General features: G+C 37.7%; 1 long non-coding RNA gene across 1 annotated transcript; it reads right to left on the reverse strand.

The window, feature by feature from the left end:
- Positions 1 to 777: 777 nt before the first annotated feature.
- LOC114034189 lies at positions 778 to 12,724 on the reverse strand. Its single transcript, XR_003568068.1, has 3 exons — positions 12,655 to 12,724; positions 939 to 1,042; positions 778 to 848 (listed from the first exon to the last, which is right to left on the reverse strand). It is a non-coding gene; the product is annotated as an uncharacterized LOC114034189 (long non-coding RNA).
- Between the last annotated feature and the right edge of the window lie 940 nt (positions 12,725 to 13,664).

The raw sequence follows: 13,664 nt of genomic DNA on the forward strand, positions 1-13,664 counted from the left end.
GTTTCCCTTTCACTGGAAAAGGGAACTGTAGCTGCTCAGATATTATCCTACACTAAAAATGTGGGAAAAAAACCCAACCCCAATGAGCCTTTTTTCTCCTCAACACCAAAGTCCTATCTTGTTTGTTTGTTTGTACCTGACTTCACTGGTTGAGACACTCATTTTACCAAGGCTATATGTAGCTACTCTGAGGCATCTAGGTGGCACAGTGGATAAGATGGCTGGGTCTGCAGTCAGGAAGATTGGAGTTCAAATCTGGTTTCAGATATTTATTAGCTCTATGACTCTGGGCAAATAACTTAAACACAATTTGCCTCAGTTTCTTCATCTGTAAAGTGGGAATGATAGCACCCACCTTTCAGGGTTGTTGTGAAGATCAAATAAAATAGTATTTGTAAAACACTTAGCATGGTGCCTGGTCTACACTATGCATTATATAAATGTTAGTTTTTGTTACTGTTATTATTATTACTCTACATATTCATCTTAAAGAGCTATGTAGAACACTGAGTGGTTAAATAATTTGTCCATGGTTATACAGCTAGTAAGAGTCAAAGGCAAGGCCTGAATGCAGGTCTTCCTGATTCTGAAGCCGGTTCTCTATCCACTACACCATGCTGCCCTTCAGTTTTATCACTCTAAAAATACAAGTCATGTACAATTCAAAAAAACAAAAAAAACCCAAAAAACAAAATTAACATATTTCAGCCTCATAAAATACACAAACATATGCCTATATGAGAGAACAAGAATTTTTTTGGTGGGGCGAAGTACTTACTGTACCATGGGATATTGTCAGAAAACCGTTTTTAACTGAGCATTTCCTTTTTTGCCATACTTTTCTGATCCTGTTTTTAAAAAGAACACAAAAATTGAGTCTCAAATTTAATACAAATAGTATAAAAAAAAAATTCCATTTTGCAAAATACTTGACTCACCCATCACTTTTCTTGTAGAGATTACCATTCCTTTCAGTCCCATGTTCTTTATTTCCCTGAGGTTGGTGTAAACTATAGGTTGTACTTTGCCGAATTTGTGAATCCTAAAAAATGGTGAAGAAATCATAAATTAATAGGTAATTAGTATTAAAAGAGACCTCAGAGATCATGTATTACAATCCCTTCAACAATTACTATTACTATTTTTTTGGGGGGGGAATTGGAGTTAAGTGACTTGCCCAGGGTCACACAGCCATTAAGTGTCAAGTGTCTGAGGATGGATTTCCGGTGCTCTATCCACTGTGCCACCTAGTTACCCCTCAACAATTATTTTTAACTGAATGGACTCCCTTCCTACAAAAACAAATCACTTTTCCCCCTTACTTCATGACACACCAAATTCAGACCAAAGGTATATTTTATTTCATATTCTTTACTAGGAAAGGAAGACGGCAGCTCACTCTGAGACACAGAAGAATTTATAAGAACCGTTCAACACAACAAGGGATGTAGGGATAATAACAGCACACCCAAACCTTCTGGCCAATTACTGATCTAGATGTCACAGAATGTGGCTTCCTAAGGCTTGTCTGAGGTCCCTGAGGATAAAGTTTCATTTAGTTTCCTGTCTCATAGTTTTTTCTACACCTGCCCCACTATGAGTAAAACAGCCCTCAAAATCAACAGTACTCAAGGTAAGTTTATTTTAGGTGTCTGAACAAGTGCATTTTAATAATAACTGAAGTGCTACCCACTGGGTAAATGGAGAATCTGGATGAGGAATTTCACTTTAAACTAGAAACTTGGATTTCATCTTTCATTTAACTAAACACAGACAAGGTTTACGACAGCTGCTTTAGGAAGTGGGATAGGGAATCAATTTGAGAGGAATATAATGTCAGCCCTGATGCAGAGCTGACCCAGATGAGAGTAGATGACATAAATTTGTAGCATCCCCACCCAGTCAGCACAATTAAGTGATTTCTTCCTGTTTCAGCATTGCTGATGATTTGGTATCAAGTGAGAGCTCACTATAAAAATACTACGCGTGGGTTCCCCACATCACTAGTATACATATAGGATAAAGGCATGGTTAGACAACTGGGTCATGTGAGGGGAAAAATTGAGTTTTACTGGATTGCCAGATCAGTATGAATGAACAGTGTGAACTGGCCAACTAGATAAGAAAACTGGAAAAAGAAGGAGAAAACAGACGAAATATACCGAAGGGCTCTTTATGGGCTAATAACATTCAATATTCAATTCATTTTCGCGCCTAGTAGAGGAGGGAACAGAATCACACTGGGTTAATCATAGAAGGTGAGTTCTGGAGGTGAATTTTGAAAATGAAAACACAGATTGGAATAAAGGAGAGCCAAGGACATTCCAGGGAGGATGAATTAAATGTGTAATGCACAGAGAAACAGGAAGAAGCTGTTGCTAGTAAAATGAAGCTAGATGGAGGCCACAGAAGGCAGTGATAAGGAATTAGATGGGATGGCATAAATAAGCAAGTTGGCACAAGGTCCTGGATGACAGGCTGAGGTTGGATTTAATCCAAAGGCACTAAGGAGTCATTGTATGTTTTGAAACAGGCAAGTGTCTAATAAATATGCTGGTTGCTGTGTAGAGGGCAGACTGGAGTGGGGAAAGATACGTCTGAAAAGCAGAGAAGAGGCCACTACAAAGCGTAAAGAGGTTGTGTTGAAATCATTAGCAGAATTTGGTAATTCGACAGAATCTTCATCTCTTGTATCCCCTGCTCCCCCTGTCCTATTTCTGATTACTCCACACCAAACCCCAAACCGATGGCTTTCTCACTCTCTACTTCCTAAGCTCTTACTCTCATGCTGACAAATGGAACTGAACAAATCACTAAATTCTGCTAACTAGGGACACTACAAATTCATGCCATCCACTCTCAACTGGGCCTACTCTGCAGCAGGGCTGACATTCTATTCCTCCCAAACTGATTGCCTAGACCACTCCCCAAAGCAGCTGTTCTAAACTATCTCTCTCTTCAAGCCCTTTGCTTCCCCTTCCCCCCTCAGCCAAAAAGCTTGCATCGTACTTTACCAGGAATACCTGAGGCCATTCCTCAGAGCTCCATCTTCTCCCCTCCACCAAATCTCACATCATTCAAACATCCTCCCCCACTATTTCCTCCTTCACTACTGTCTCCAATGAAGTGGCCCTTGTCCTTAACAAAGCTGATCCCTCTACATGCACCCTTGATCTCATCCCCTCCCACCAGGGTACCTCCTTCTTCACAATTTTTTCCATATTCATACCCTCTTCACTCACACAAACCAGGTACAGGCCCTGATCATCTCACCCCTGGGCTGTTGAAATAGCTTCTGGTCAGTGTTCCTGCCTCAAGTCTCTCCACTGCCAAACCTCAGCCATTCTTCAGCTAACTCAGTTAATTTCTGAAAGCAAGGACTATTTTTGCCTTTCATTGTATCCCTTACCTCTGGCATATAGTAAGCACTAAATACATGCTTGTTGACTACATTAACTAATGGCTTGGATGTGGAGAAGGCAAAAGAGAAAGATGAATGACAAATTGACACAGTCAATTTACCCAGAGAACCAGAAGAGTGGTAGTGCTGGTGAAGACAATAACAACTTATATTTCTAATTTTAAGGGCCTTCTTTTTAGATTAGACCTATAATTTCACTGGTATAAGACATTTCTAAAGACGGGCTACCCCGTCTATAGTCATACGAAAAAATGCTCTAAATCATTATTGATTAGAGAAATGAAAATCAAAACAACTCTGAGGTACCATATCACACCTATCAGATTGGTCAACATGACAAAATAGGAAAATAATAAATGTTGGAGAAGATGTGGGAAAATTGGAACACTAATGCATTGTTGGTGGAGTTGTGAAATGATCCAACCATTTGGAGAGCAATTTGGAACTATGCCCAAAGACCTATAAAAATGTGCATACCCTTTGACCCAGCAATAGCACTTCTAGGGCTATATCCCAAAGAGATCATACAAAAGGGAAAAGGACCCACATGTACAAAAATATTCATAACAGCTCTTTTTGTAGTGGCAGAGAATTGGAAATTGAGAGGATGCCCATCAACTGGGGAATGGCTGAGCAAGTTGTGGTATACGAATGTAATGAAATACTATTATGCTATAAGAAATGACGAACAGGCTGACTTCACAAAAACCTGGGAAGACTTGTATGGTCTGATGCTGAGTGAAGTGAGCAGAACCAGGAGAACGTTGTATACAATAACAGCCATGTTGTGCGATGACTAACAGTGATAAACTTAACTCTTCTCAGCAATACAAGGATCTAAGACATCCCCAAAGGCCTCATGATGGAAAATGCTATCCACATCCAAAGAAAGAACTATGGAAGTTGAATTGCTTTTTTTTTTCTCTTCTGTTGAGTTTTGTTTCCTTTTTCTGATGGTTCCTCCTATTGGTTTTAATTTTTACTTACAACATCACTAATGTGAAAATATGTTTAATAGGAATGTAAATGTATAGCCTATATCAGATTGTGCGCCATCTTGGGGAGGGTGGTGTGGAGGAAGGGGGAGAAAAATTTTAAATTCAAAAGCATATGGAAGTGATTATTGATTAATCAAAATAAATTAATAAAAAAAAAAAAGAAATGATGGGGGAAAAAAAGATGGACTACCAATGCCGATCTGAATCTACTCTGTAAATCACACCCTTAGAAAGTTGTTTTGGGCACTGGTTAAATGTCTTACCTATGGATGCACAGCCAGTTTGTGTCAGAGGCAAGACTGGAACTTGGGTCTACTGAATTCAAGTCCAGCTCTCTAGCCACTACACTATGCTACATTTCACTAGTTTATATTTCTATACCACTTCAAGCTTTACAGAACGTGTTTCACATGCCAACCCTATAAAGTAGGTAGTACAAGTATTATTGCCCCATTATACTGAGAGAAATGTTTATTAAATAACCGATTGTTAACACTGGGGAGATCCAAGATTTTTTCCCTTCCTATTTCCTATAATGAGATTGGATTTAACATTCTCCTCTATCTGGTTCAGACCCAGCCCAACTGGGGAAGCCCAAAGTGTTTTACTCAGGCTTGGGTGGGGCCTTGATCCTTTGTTTGGATTGTCAAAACTTGAGGCTTCGGGTGGTCTGGGAGTAAGAGTGACATAATCAAAGTCACATTCCCACTCTCTTATTAGAATAGGTCCACCTCTCACTATAATATTCATTCTTCTCATTAACTGTTAACCAACTGATTGTTAACAAATTGATAACTAGTTAATTGCTGCCTATTGGAAACTCTCACTCTTCCAAGGGCATATAAGCATCATGAAGCCACCATGATCATCTTTAGTTTACAAGAGAAGGTCAAATGACCATTTTTTATTAATTATTCATTAGCCATAATTAATAAAATGACTACCCAGAAATTATGTCTCTTGAATTTTTTATTTATCACAATACTAATGAGGAAGCACTGAGACTCAGAGAGATTAAATAACTTGCCAAAAGTCACACAGCTAGTAATTGGTGGAGAAAGGATTTCATTACAGGTCTCCTGACTCTGAGTCCAGTACTCTTTCCAGCACACAAAGGGAAAACATGCAAGAGGTAGCTGAGTATAGAGTAGAAATAAGAAAAGCTCATTCTGACATGTTAAGGTTGAGAGACATTACACACAGGCATTCAAATAATAATATATTAGGTGTACTTGGAGATAAAGGACAAGTAGACATTGAATATTCCCCTAAAAAACATTTTTTAAAATATCCCTTGATTCTGTACATGTCAGGTCCTATAACCTTCTGGATATCGTTCAGCCTCAGCAAGAGCCCCCAGTACTGAATCTACAAAATGTGCCAACACAGGATGAGCACAAAGAAAAGTTTTCGCTTCATCTTTGAATTTAAATTGTGCTCAAGCAATAATTGTCCTAGACATAAAATCAGCGAATTTATCAGCTGATGACAAAGCCTGAACAAGGAGAATAAAAACCAGAAAGAACCTTCTCCATTTCTAAGAGGAGCTTGTTTAGTTGTCATGTCTCTGAAGAAAGGACAAACCTACTTCTTCAAGAAATGAGTTTGGCCCTGGCTCTCTGGTACCCACCGTCTCTGAAACTGAAAATTAGGACAAGACCTATCAAGTACCACTGGGAGTAAGTGCACTGGAATGGGCATGGAAAAATGATGTTCACCTAAGTGAATTTCTGAGAATGCCTAAGAATAAACCTGTCAAAAGGATAAATCAAAGATCCAAGAAGTGAGTCTATTGATTTAATAAAAACCCACACAAAAATAAATGGTGACATCACATGGCTCAATACAGCTAAATGTGTACATGCTAAAGATATTAACTGGTACCACTTACAGACCTTCTGAATAGGTCTAAAAAATTCATTCATCGTAGTATAGTGATCCCTAAGGACAAGAATTAAAGAGGAAGCCAACATAATTTTTTCTATTTTAAACCTTACATTTATTCAATCAATTAAAAAGTAAGTCACTGAGCTAAGTATGAGGGGTACAAACAAAGTCTCTGCTTTCAAAGAGTTCCATTGGGACGACAACTTATAAATAATTTTACTGAATGAGGTCAAACTATCTTTTTAAATTTTAATTGTTTTAAGTAAGTAGAACAGTGTTTATCCCACAAAATTCTCAAACTATCTTCCTCCTAATTATTCCTGCTGAAGAGGTCTAATCAAACCTGGAGATATAAGATTATCTTCCTTTCCATGTGATAAAATAAATTGCCACATACTTTCCTTTCCGTATTCCTTTATATAGACATTCTATCCTTCCACAAGACCCAAATTTTAATTTCCTGACACACAATTCTAGGAAATAGGATCATGAAACAAGGCAACAGTCTCTTTATTTAGGGAGTCCAGTAATCTGTTATGGTGAAAGTTATCTTGAGCTCCTCACTGTCATCATTCATTCTTTCCCCTAAGCAGATCAAAACCATGCAGTGATTAACTTTGAATAAATCAAGAGATTGATCACCTGTAAATCTGAAGCAGGGGTTCTTAACCTTTTTTGTGTCATGGACCCCATTAGCAGTCTGGTGATGCATAAAACAAAATACAAAGGATTACAAATTATATTGAAAGAGTTATTTTTTTTTTTAGGCAATTGGGGTTTAAGGGACTTGCCCAGGGTCACACAGCTAGTAAGTGTTAAGTGTTTGGTCTGAGGCCAGATTTGAACTCAGGTCCTCTTGACTTCAGGGTCGGTGCTCTATCCACTGTGCCACCTAGCTGCTCCTCAGAGTTATCATCATGGACTCCAGCTTAAGAACCCCTGGTTTTTACAGGGTTTAGCTGAAATGGGCATCTTATTGTATAAAAATGTTTGGGAATTTTATGGCACCTCAGGAAAAACCTGATGAAATGCTGTAAATATTGGCTAGGCATGACACTTTAGGATCATAAATTTTGGAACTGAAAAGGACTTTGGAAATCCCATAGTCCAATCCCATCATTTTTATAAAGGACACATACTTATCCAACTTGCAGATGATATAAAGGTGAGAAGGAGAACTAACATAATGGATGACAGAATTCAAAAACATCTGCAGAGGATAGAACACTAGGGCAAATCAAATAAGATGAAATGTAATAGTGATAAATGTCAGACCCCTTACCCCCTAACCCCACCCCACCACAACACACAGTGTTTTATTTATCTAGCCTAGGGGCTTTTAACCTTTTTTGCGTGGGTCATGGATCCCTTTGGCAGTCTGGTGATGCCTAGTGAGCTCTTCTCTAAGCAATGATTTAAATGCATAAAATGAAATACGCTGAATTACAAAGGAAATCAATTATATTGAAATATAGTTATAAAATTTTTTTTTTTTGCTTTTTTGGTGAGGCAATCAGGGTTAAGTGACTTGCCCAGAGTCACACAGCTAGTAAATGTCAAGTGTCTGAGTCCGGATTTGAACTCAGGTCCTCCTAACTCCAAAGCTGGAGCTCTATCCACTGCGCCACCTAGCCATCCCTAAAAATATTTTTAAAAAGCAAGTTCATGGACTCCAGAGATTTCTGTGGGTATCAGGCACTTCTCATATTACAAAGGTAGTAAAACCAGTAAGTACAGACCACTTGGTATTGAAAAACCTAGTAACAAATCTCCTAGATAGGTGTTTCGGGTTGTTTTTCTTTGGGGGGGGGAGGTATTGTCTTCTCTTGGTTTCCCTTGTACTTGTCTAACTGTGCCTCTTACTCTTCTGTTGGAACATCATCCATATTACATCCCTTCCTGTGGGTATCCCCCAAGGCTCTGTCCTGGGCCTTTCTCTTTCTCTGCACTCTCTTACTGGGTGACCGTATTAGCCCTCATGGGTTTAACTACTGTGTTTATGCAGATGACCCCTACACTATCCAGTCCTAGTTTGTTTCCCAAGCTCCAGTCTCACATCTTCAATTTTTTGGAGGACACTTCAACCTTGACGTCTTGTAGGTATCTCAAACTCAAAATGTTCAAAACTGGATTCTTGTCTATCCCATTATTGCCACTTAGGTCTTCATCACCTCTTACTTGGACCAACAGCTTCCTTACTGGTTCCCTGACTTGGGTTTCCCCTACTGTAACCCATCTTCCACTCAGTGGCCAAAATGATTTTTCTAATAAATTTCATTAATTTCCTGTTGTCTCTAGTATTAAATAGAAAGTCCTCCGATTGGCATTTAAAGCCCTTCTTAATCTAGCTTCATCAGTATTCTTATACACAACTCTAATTTACACCACCCAGGTCAGAGTCATCAATCATGGTTGCATGTCAGGTATATTCTTGCTCAATCTGTTTTACATAGTCCAAACAATGACGGGTGAAATAGGAAAAATAACCAAAAAGAATCAGTCTAAATAACAATAATGCAAGCTGTGGGTAATGCGCAGTTGTTTGGAAGATAATTGTTACAGATTTTAAAATGAGCTTCCTGACTAGCAAGTTCAGTTTCCCATCTCTCTACCGCTAATCACAAAGTAAACTTAGCTTGCATTATCAATTATTTTCAATTGTTAGAACACTAAAAAGCAATTCAAGGTACAATTTCCAAAACCACCATCCCCAACAACAGCGGGGCTGAAAGGTTTAATATTGACCTGCAGCCAGTCGGAAAAGGAGGCAGACAGCAGTAGTAAGAAATATTTATTTGACTACCTATGTGTTCACTAGGGCAGATGGAGTAGGGGGAAAAAATTTAAAAATAAACACGAAGATAGGGTGAATGTGCCGGTAAATTTTTTATGCTTCTCTGCAAAGCTGGAAATAGCAAGCAATGTGAAAACAGTCCCATGCTCCCAAACCTCCTAACAGTACTCAAGCAAAGCAAACACAGACCTTGCACTGTGCCCAGAGTGCTGATAAACCTTTGAGTTGGCTCTGCTTTGGCTTTTTTTTTTTAACTTGGTGCTTTTCTTAGCTGTGCTCAGTCTTCCATCCAAAAACAAAAGCTTCTCTCACCCATTCCTAGTAACTCACTAAACAGCCACTCTGGGATGCTAGAGGTTTCTTCCTGGCCTCAACACTTCATTTTCAATGTACACTTTTGTCTTCATTTTTCCCACATCCCAAAGTCTTTGGCTTTTTTTTTTCCTGCTTATCTCTGATGTTTGGAATTGTCACAGTACAATAACCTATATTTTGTAGGTTGTAAGGAAACCTCTGTGTGTGTGTGTGTGTGTGTGTGTGTGTGTGTGTGTGTAACACTTCTACAACCATTTATTATATGCTTATGCACTACACTGTGCTATGGTCTGGGGGAGATGCAAAGATGAATAAGACATGAATTTACAATCTAGTAGGAGTCATGAGACATGGATTGAGATAAGTAAAACAAAAATTAGAATATGTTAATGAGAAGAGAAGAGAGATAAATCACTTCCAAGGGGTTCAAGAAAGGTTTCATGGAGAATAATGGCTCACATTTATAGAGAGCTTGAAGGTATACAAAGTGCTTTAATATGCTATTTCATTTGATTTGAGAAGGTTAGGATTGGAGCTAGGTCTTCAAAGATGAGGAATTCAACAAGCTTTGACAGAGGCAGAAGGTGCAGGAAAGAAAGCCTGAATCGTGTTTAGAGAATGGTTCAGTCCACCTAGAACAGTGGTGTCAAGGGCCACTAAATCATACCTAAGGATCTATAGGGACAGCACATTGACTTAGTTTTTAAATGCATTGTAATTTATATTTTATTGTATTTTTAATTATCTTGTTAAGTATTTTCCAATTACATTTTAATTTGTTTAGGGCCACACTTATGGAGTTCATGTTTGACACCTTTGGCCTGGAGTCAGGGTGTATAGTTTGAGGTGATGCTACAATGATAGTTTGGGGTCAAGTGGTGAAGGGCATTGAATACCAAGCTGAGTTTTGGTTTTACTTGGTAGGTAGTGAGGAACTTAGGAAATTTTTTGATCAAGGAGGTGACCTAATGAAAACTGTTTTAGAATTGTTTAGCTTTAGAAATGTTTAGGTTAATATGGGAGCGTTATGAAAGATAGGGTTGGTGCACGGGCTAGTAGAGTGTACCAATAACCTGGGCATAAGGAGGTAAGAGCCTAAACAGGATGGTAGTAGTGGGAGTGGAAAAGAAAGAATGCATTTCAGAGGTGTGGTCTTGGCACTCCTCCCAAATTAAAAAAAAAAAGAAACTAACACTCATAGCTAAATTTCCCATACAAGCAACCTGAGGAGGGAGACGGTGCAAATATAAATAAATCGGAGCAGAATGTGACATCGTCACTAAAACCATTCACGAGACACCAGTATGTGGGGCACAAGAACTAGAAGGCAAAACCATAAGAGCTATGTCCCTGAAGCCCAATCTCCTTGAATAATGCTCCACAGAGGGCCCCAAAGTACTAACACACTGAACCAAACAAGACTAATAAGAACAACCCAGCCTCTCTTTTAAATAGTCACTGAAAACAATTCACAGAGGAATTTGCACTGTAGAAAGACTGATCACCAGGACAAAAATACACATTAACTCATTCACAAAAATACAGTTCTTCCTGTGAATGTTTACAACGACAGCTCCTCAGTGCACTGAAACCAGGAAAATACACATTTCCATACACAATGGACAAAAAAATCCAGGAAACTTCACTAAGTAGCTAAACCAAGGAACTGGATTTAATTTATTTTCAACACCAGAAGGAAAATGGCAGTGTTCCAGGTTGCATTTTGAGTAGGCAACTTCAAATGACAAATTATGAGCACTGGAAGTTCCTGGTGGCAAAAGGGACATCAATTTCACTGCTTATGGTGAAGTGGGAGAACCAAGGGTCTCTGTCCTTTATTCAAGATATGTGGATATAAAAGGAAATAAAGAGTCACAAATTTAAGCTACTTCTACCCAATAAAATAGTTAGGGGAGAAAAATCCAGTTTCTTGATGTTCAAGAAAGGAACATGCAAAGTACTTCAATTTATAGAATTCTAAACTACTTACTCTCCTAGACTTCGGTCACAAAAGGCAAATGCATTATCAGGAGAAAAAAATAATAATATTCAGTTATAGCACAAGAATATAAAATAAAAAAATATTAATGCTGAGCTTTATGTTACTACTAAATTAATTACTAGCACATTAACATGAACCTGTTTTCTAACAACTACTAAGCACATCTTAAGGCAATTCCTACAGTGCAAAGCAAATAGATATATAAAGTTAAAGAATAGCATACTCTTGAAAAGGTGATAGCTTAATGATACCACACTGGGCTTTATTACAAAAAGTACAAGTCCACTATTACAAGTCCTGAGTTTTGGTATGTTAACATTCAGTGACATCACTTTTCACAGGAAATAGTAGCTGGAAGGGACCTTAGAACAAGACCCTCATTTGACAACTAAGGAAAATAAAGCTTAGAAAAGTTAAATGACTTACCCAAGCTTAATGCCAGGGATAAAATTCCAAACTCTGAGCTTAATATTCTTTCTACCATACTATGACACCTCCCCTCTAAAAGTATTGTTTAGGAGAGACTTATAGGTTTCCAGCCTGGTTTCTGCCTTGGAAGACACAATTCTTTTTTAAAACCCTTTTTACATTATGTGTTTATATTTCTTATATGAATAAGGAGAATAAAGATGAAACTATTAACATTTTAGCCCAGAAAATAATCAGCATAAACAAAAAAGTCTTTTCCTTTGTGATATAGCACAGCGTTATAGAAAGGCGAAGCCACCAAGAACAATTCTGGGGCCCCCTGCCCATGAAGATGATACCCAGAAGAGATTTTACAAGGTAATACTGAAGCCATGTCCCAAAGATGGTAAACAGACAAGTTTTACTGGCTTTTTTTTCACACTGGACTAAGACTTGGAGTAAACTGAAAGAGCAAACCAGTAATTTTGGTACTGTGTAGCCAAAGACTTAGTGTGCTTACAATCAAGACCTTAAACAGCCTCAGAACTTGATTTTATAATGCTGTTTTAAGAATCACAGGCTGGTAGAGCTAGAAGGCAGCATCAAGGTTACCCATTCTAACCTCCTCCAATTTACAGGTGAGAAAACTGAGGCATCAAGAGGGTCAAGTGCCTAAGAACACTTAGGTGGTAAATAACAGAACTAGTATGTGAAGCCAGGTTCAACGACCCCAAATCCAGGGATCTTTTCACTACTGTACCACTGTTTCCAAAACTATTTAGAAACAAACCAAGAGAACCATAAAGCCTACAAAATTAAATCCCCTCACCTCTTTTTGTTCAACCTGGAGTGCTGATTTTAAAATATCTCGTAGCTGTATTAACTGTTTCCTTTCTTCATTTTAACCCAGGTTTTGTCTTTTCTGCCTAATTTAGATCAAACAGGCCCAGGATGAAGAAAGGTAAAAGTCTACAGATCATTATACAAGAAAATTTATTCCTTAATTAGTTAAGATATTCCAAACAACCAAAACAAGGATAGGCAATAAATAGGAATATGAAAAAATTGACAACAATTCTAAGTGGTATTAGAAGAAAATCGCTCAATACAAACAGCATAGCTTTGAAAATAATGTGCTGAATTTATGATATATTCTAAGAAGAAAAAAAGCAAGCTGTATTGAATAGAAATGTGCTACTTCATACATTATCTTTTCATGTTCTATATTGTATATGGAAATGCTCTTTTTTTGTTCTACCCAAAATAATATAAAAATAAATTTTTAAAAAGAGGTGTCTGATTGAATAGTATGGAAACTCAAGAAGGCAGAGTACCAACATTTGAAGTAAAAGCATTTCTTTAATAGTAAAAACCATTTTAAAATAAGTGTAAGAGGTCACATCTTACTATGTGAAGATCCGTTGAAAGAGTTTCAATGGAGGGTTTGAGGGTTTCAACAGCTTTCAGTCCATCCTGGAAGAAACTTGAAAAAAAAAAAAAGACTGATTCACAAGGGAAAAGAGAATTTAGCTGGATTTTCAAGGTTAATACAGAAAGGAAAGGAGAAAAAAGCTACTTTAATAGGAAAGGGGCTAAGGTTCTTATAATTATGATGAAATAAAAAAGATGAAAAGGACCTCAAAAGTTTGAGCAAATGAGAATTAAGTGGCACTTGCAAAATTAGGTTAGGCAAAGAAAATCTATTTTCCTGATTCTGCGGAGCTACATTAAGCTTGAAGAGAAAATGGTCTATGCATTTTATTATTATTAATACAATATTTATATATTATATATTATTATTATACACATAAAATGTCTTCTCTGCCTGCAACACACAAT

This window comes from Vombatus ursinus, unplaced genomic scaffold (assembly GCF_900497805.2).
Source record: "Vombatus ursinus unplaced genomic scaffold, bare-nosed wombat genome assembly UNPS02008436.1, whole genome shotgun sequence".
Classification (NCBI taxonomy): Eukaryota; Metazoa; Chordata; class Mammalia; order Diprotodontia; family Vombatidae; genus Vombatus; species Vombatus ursinus.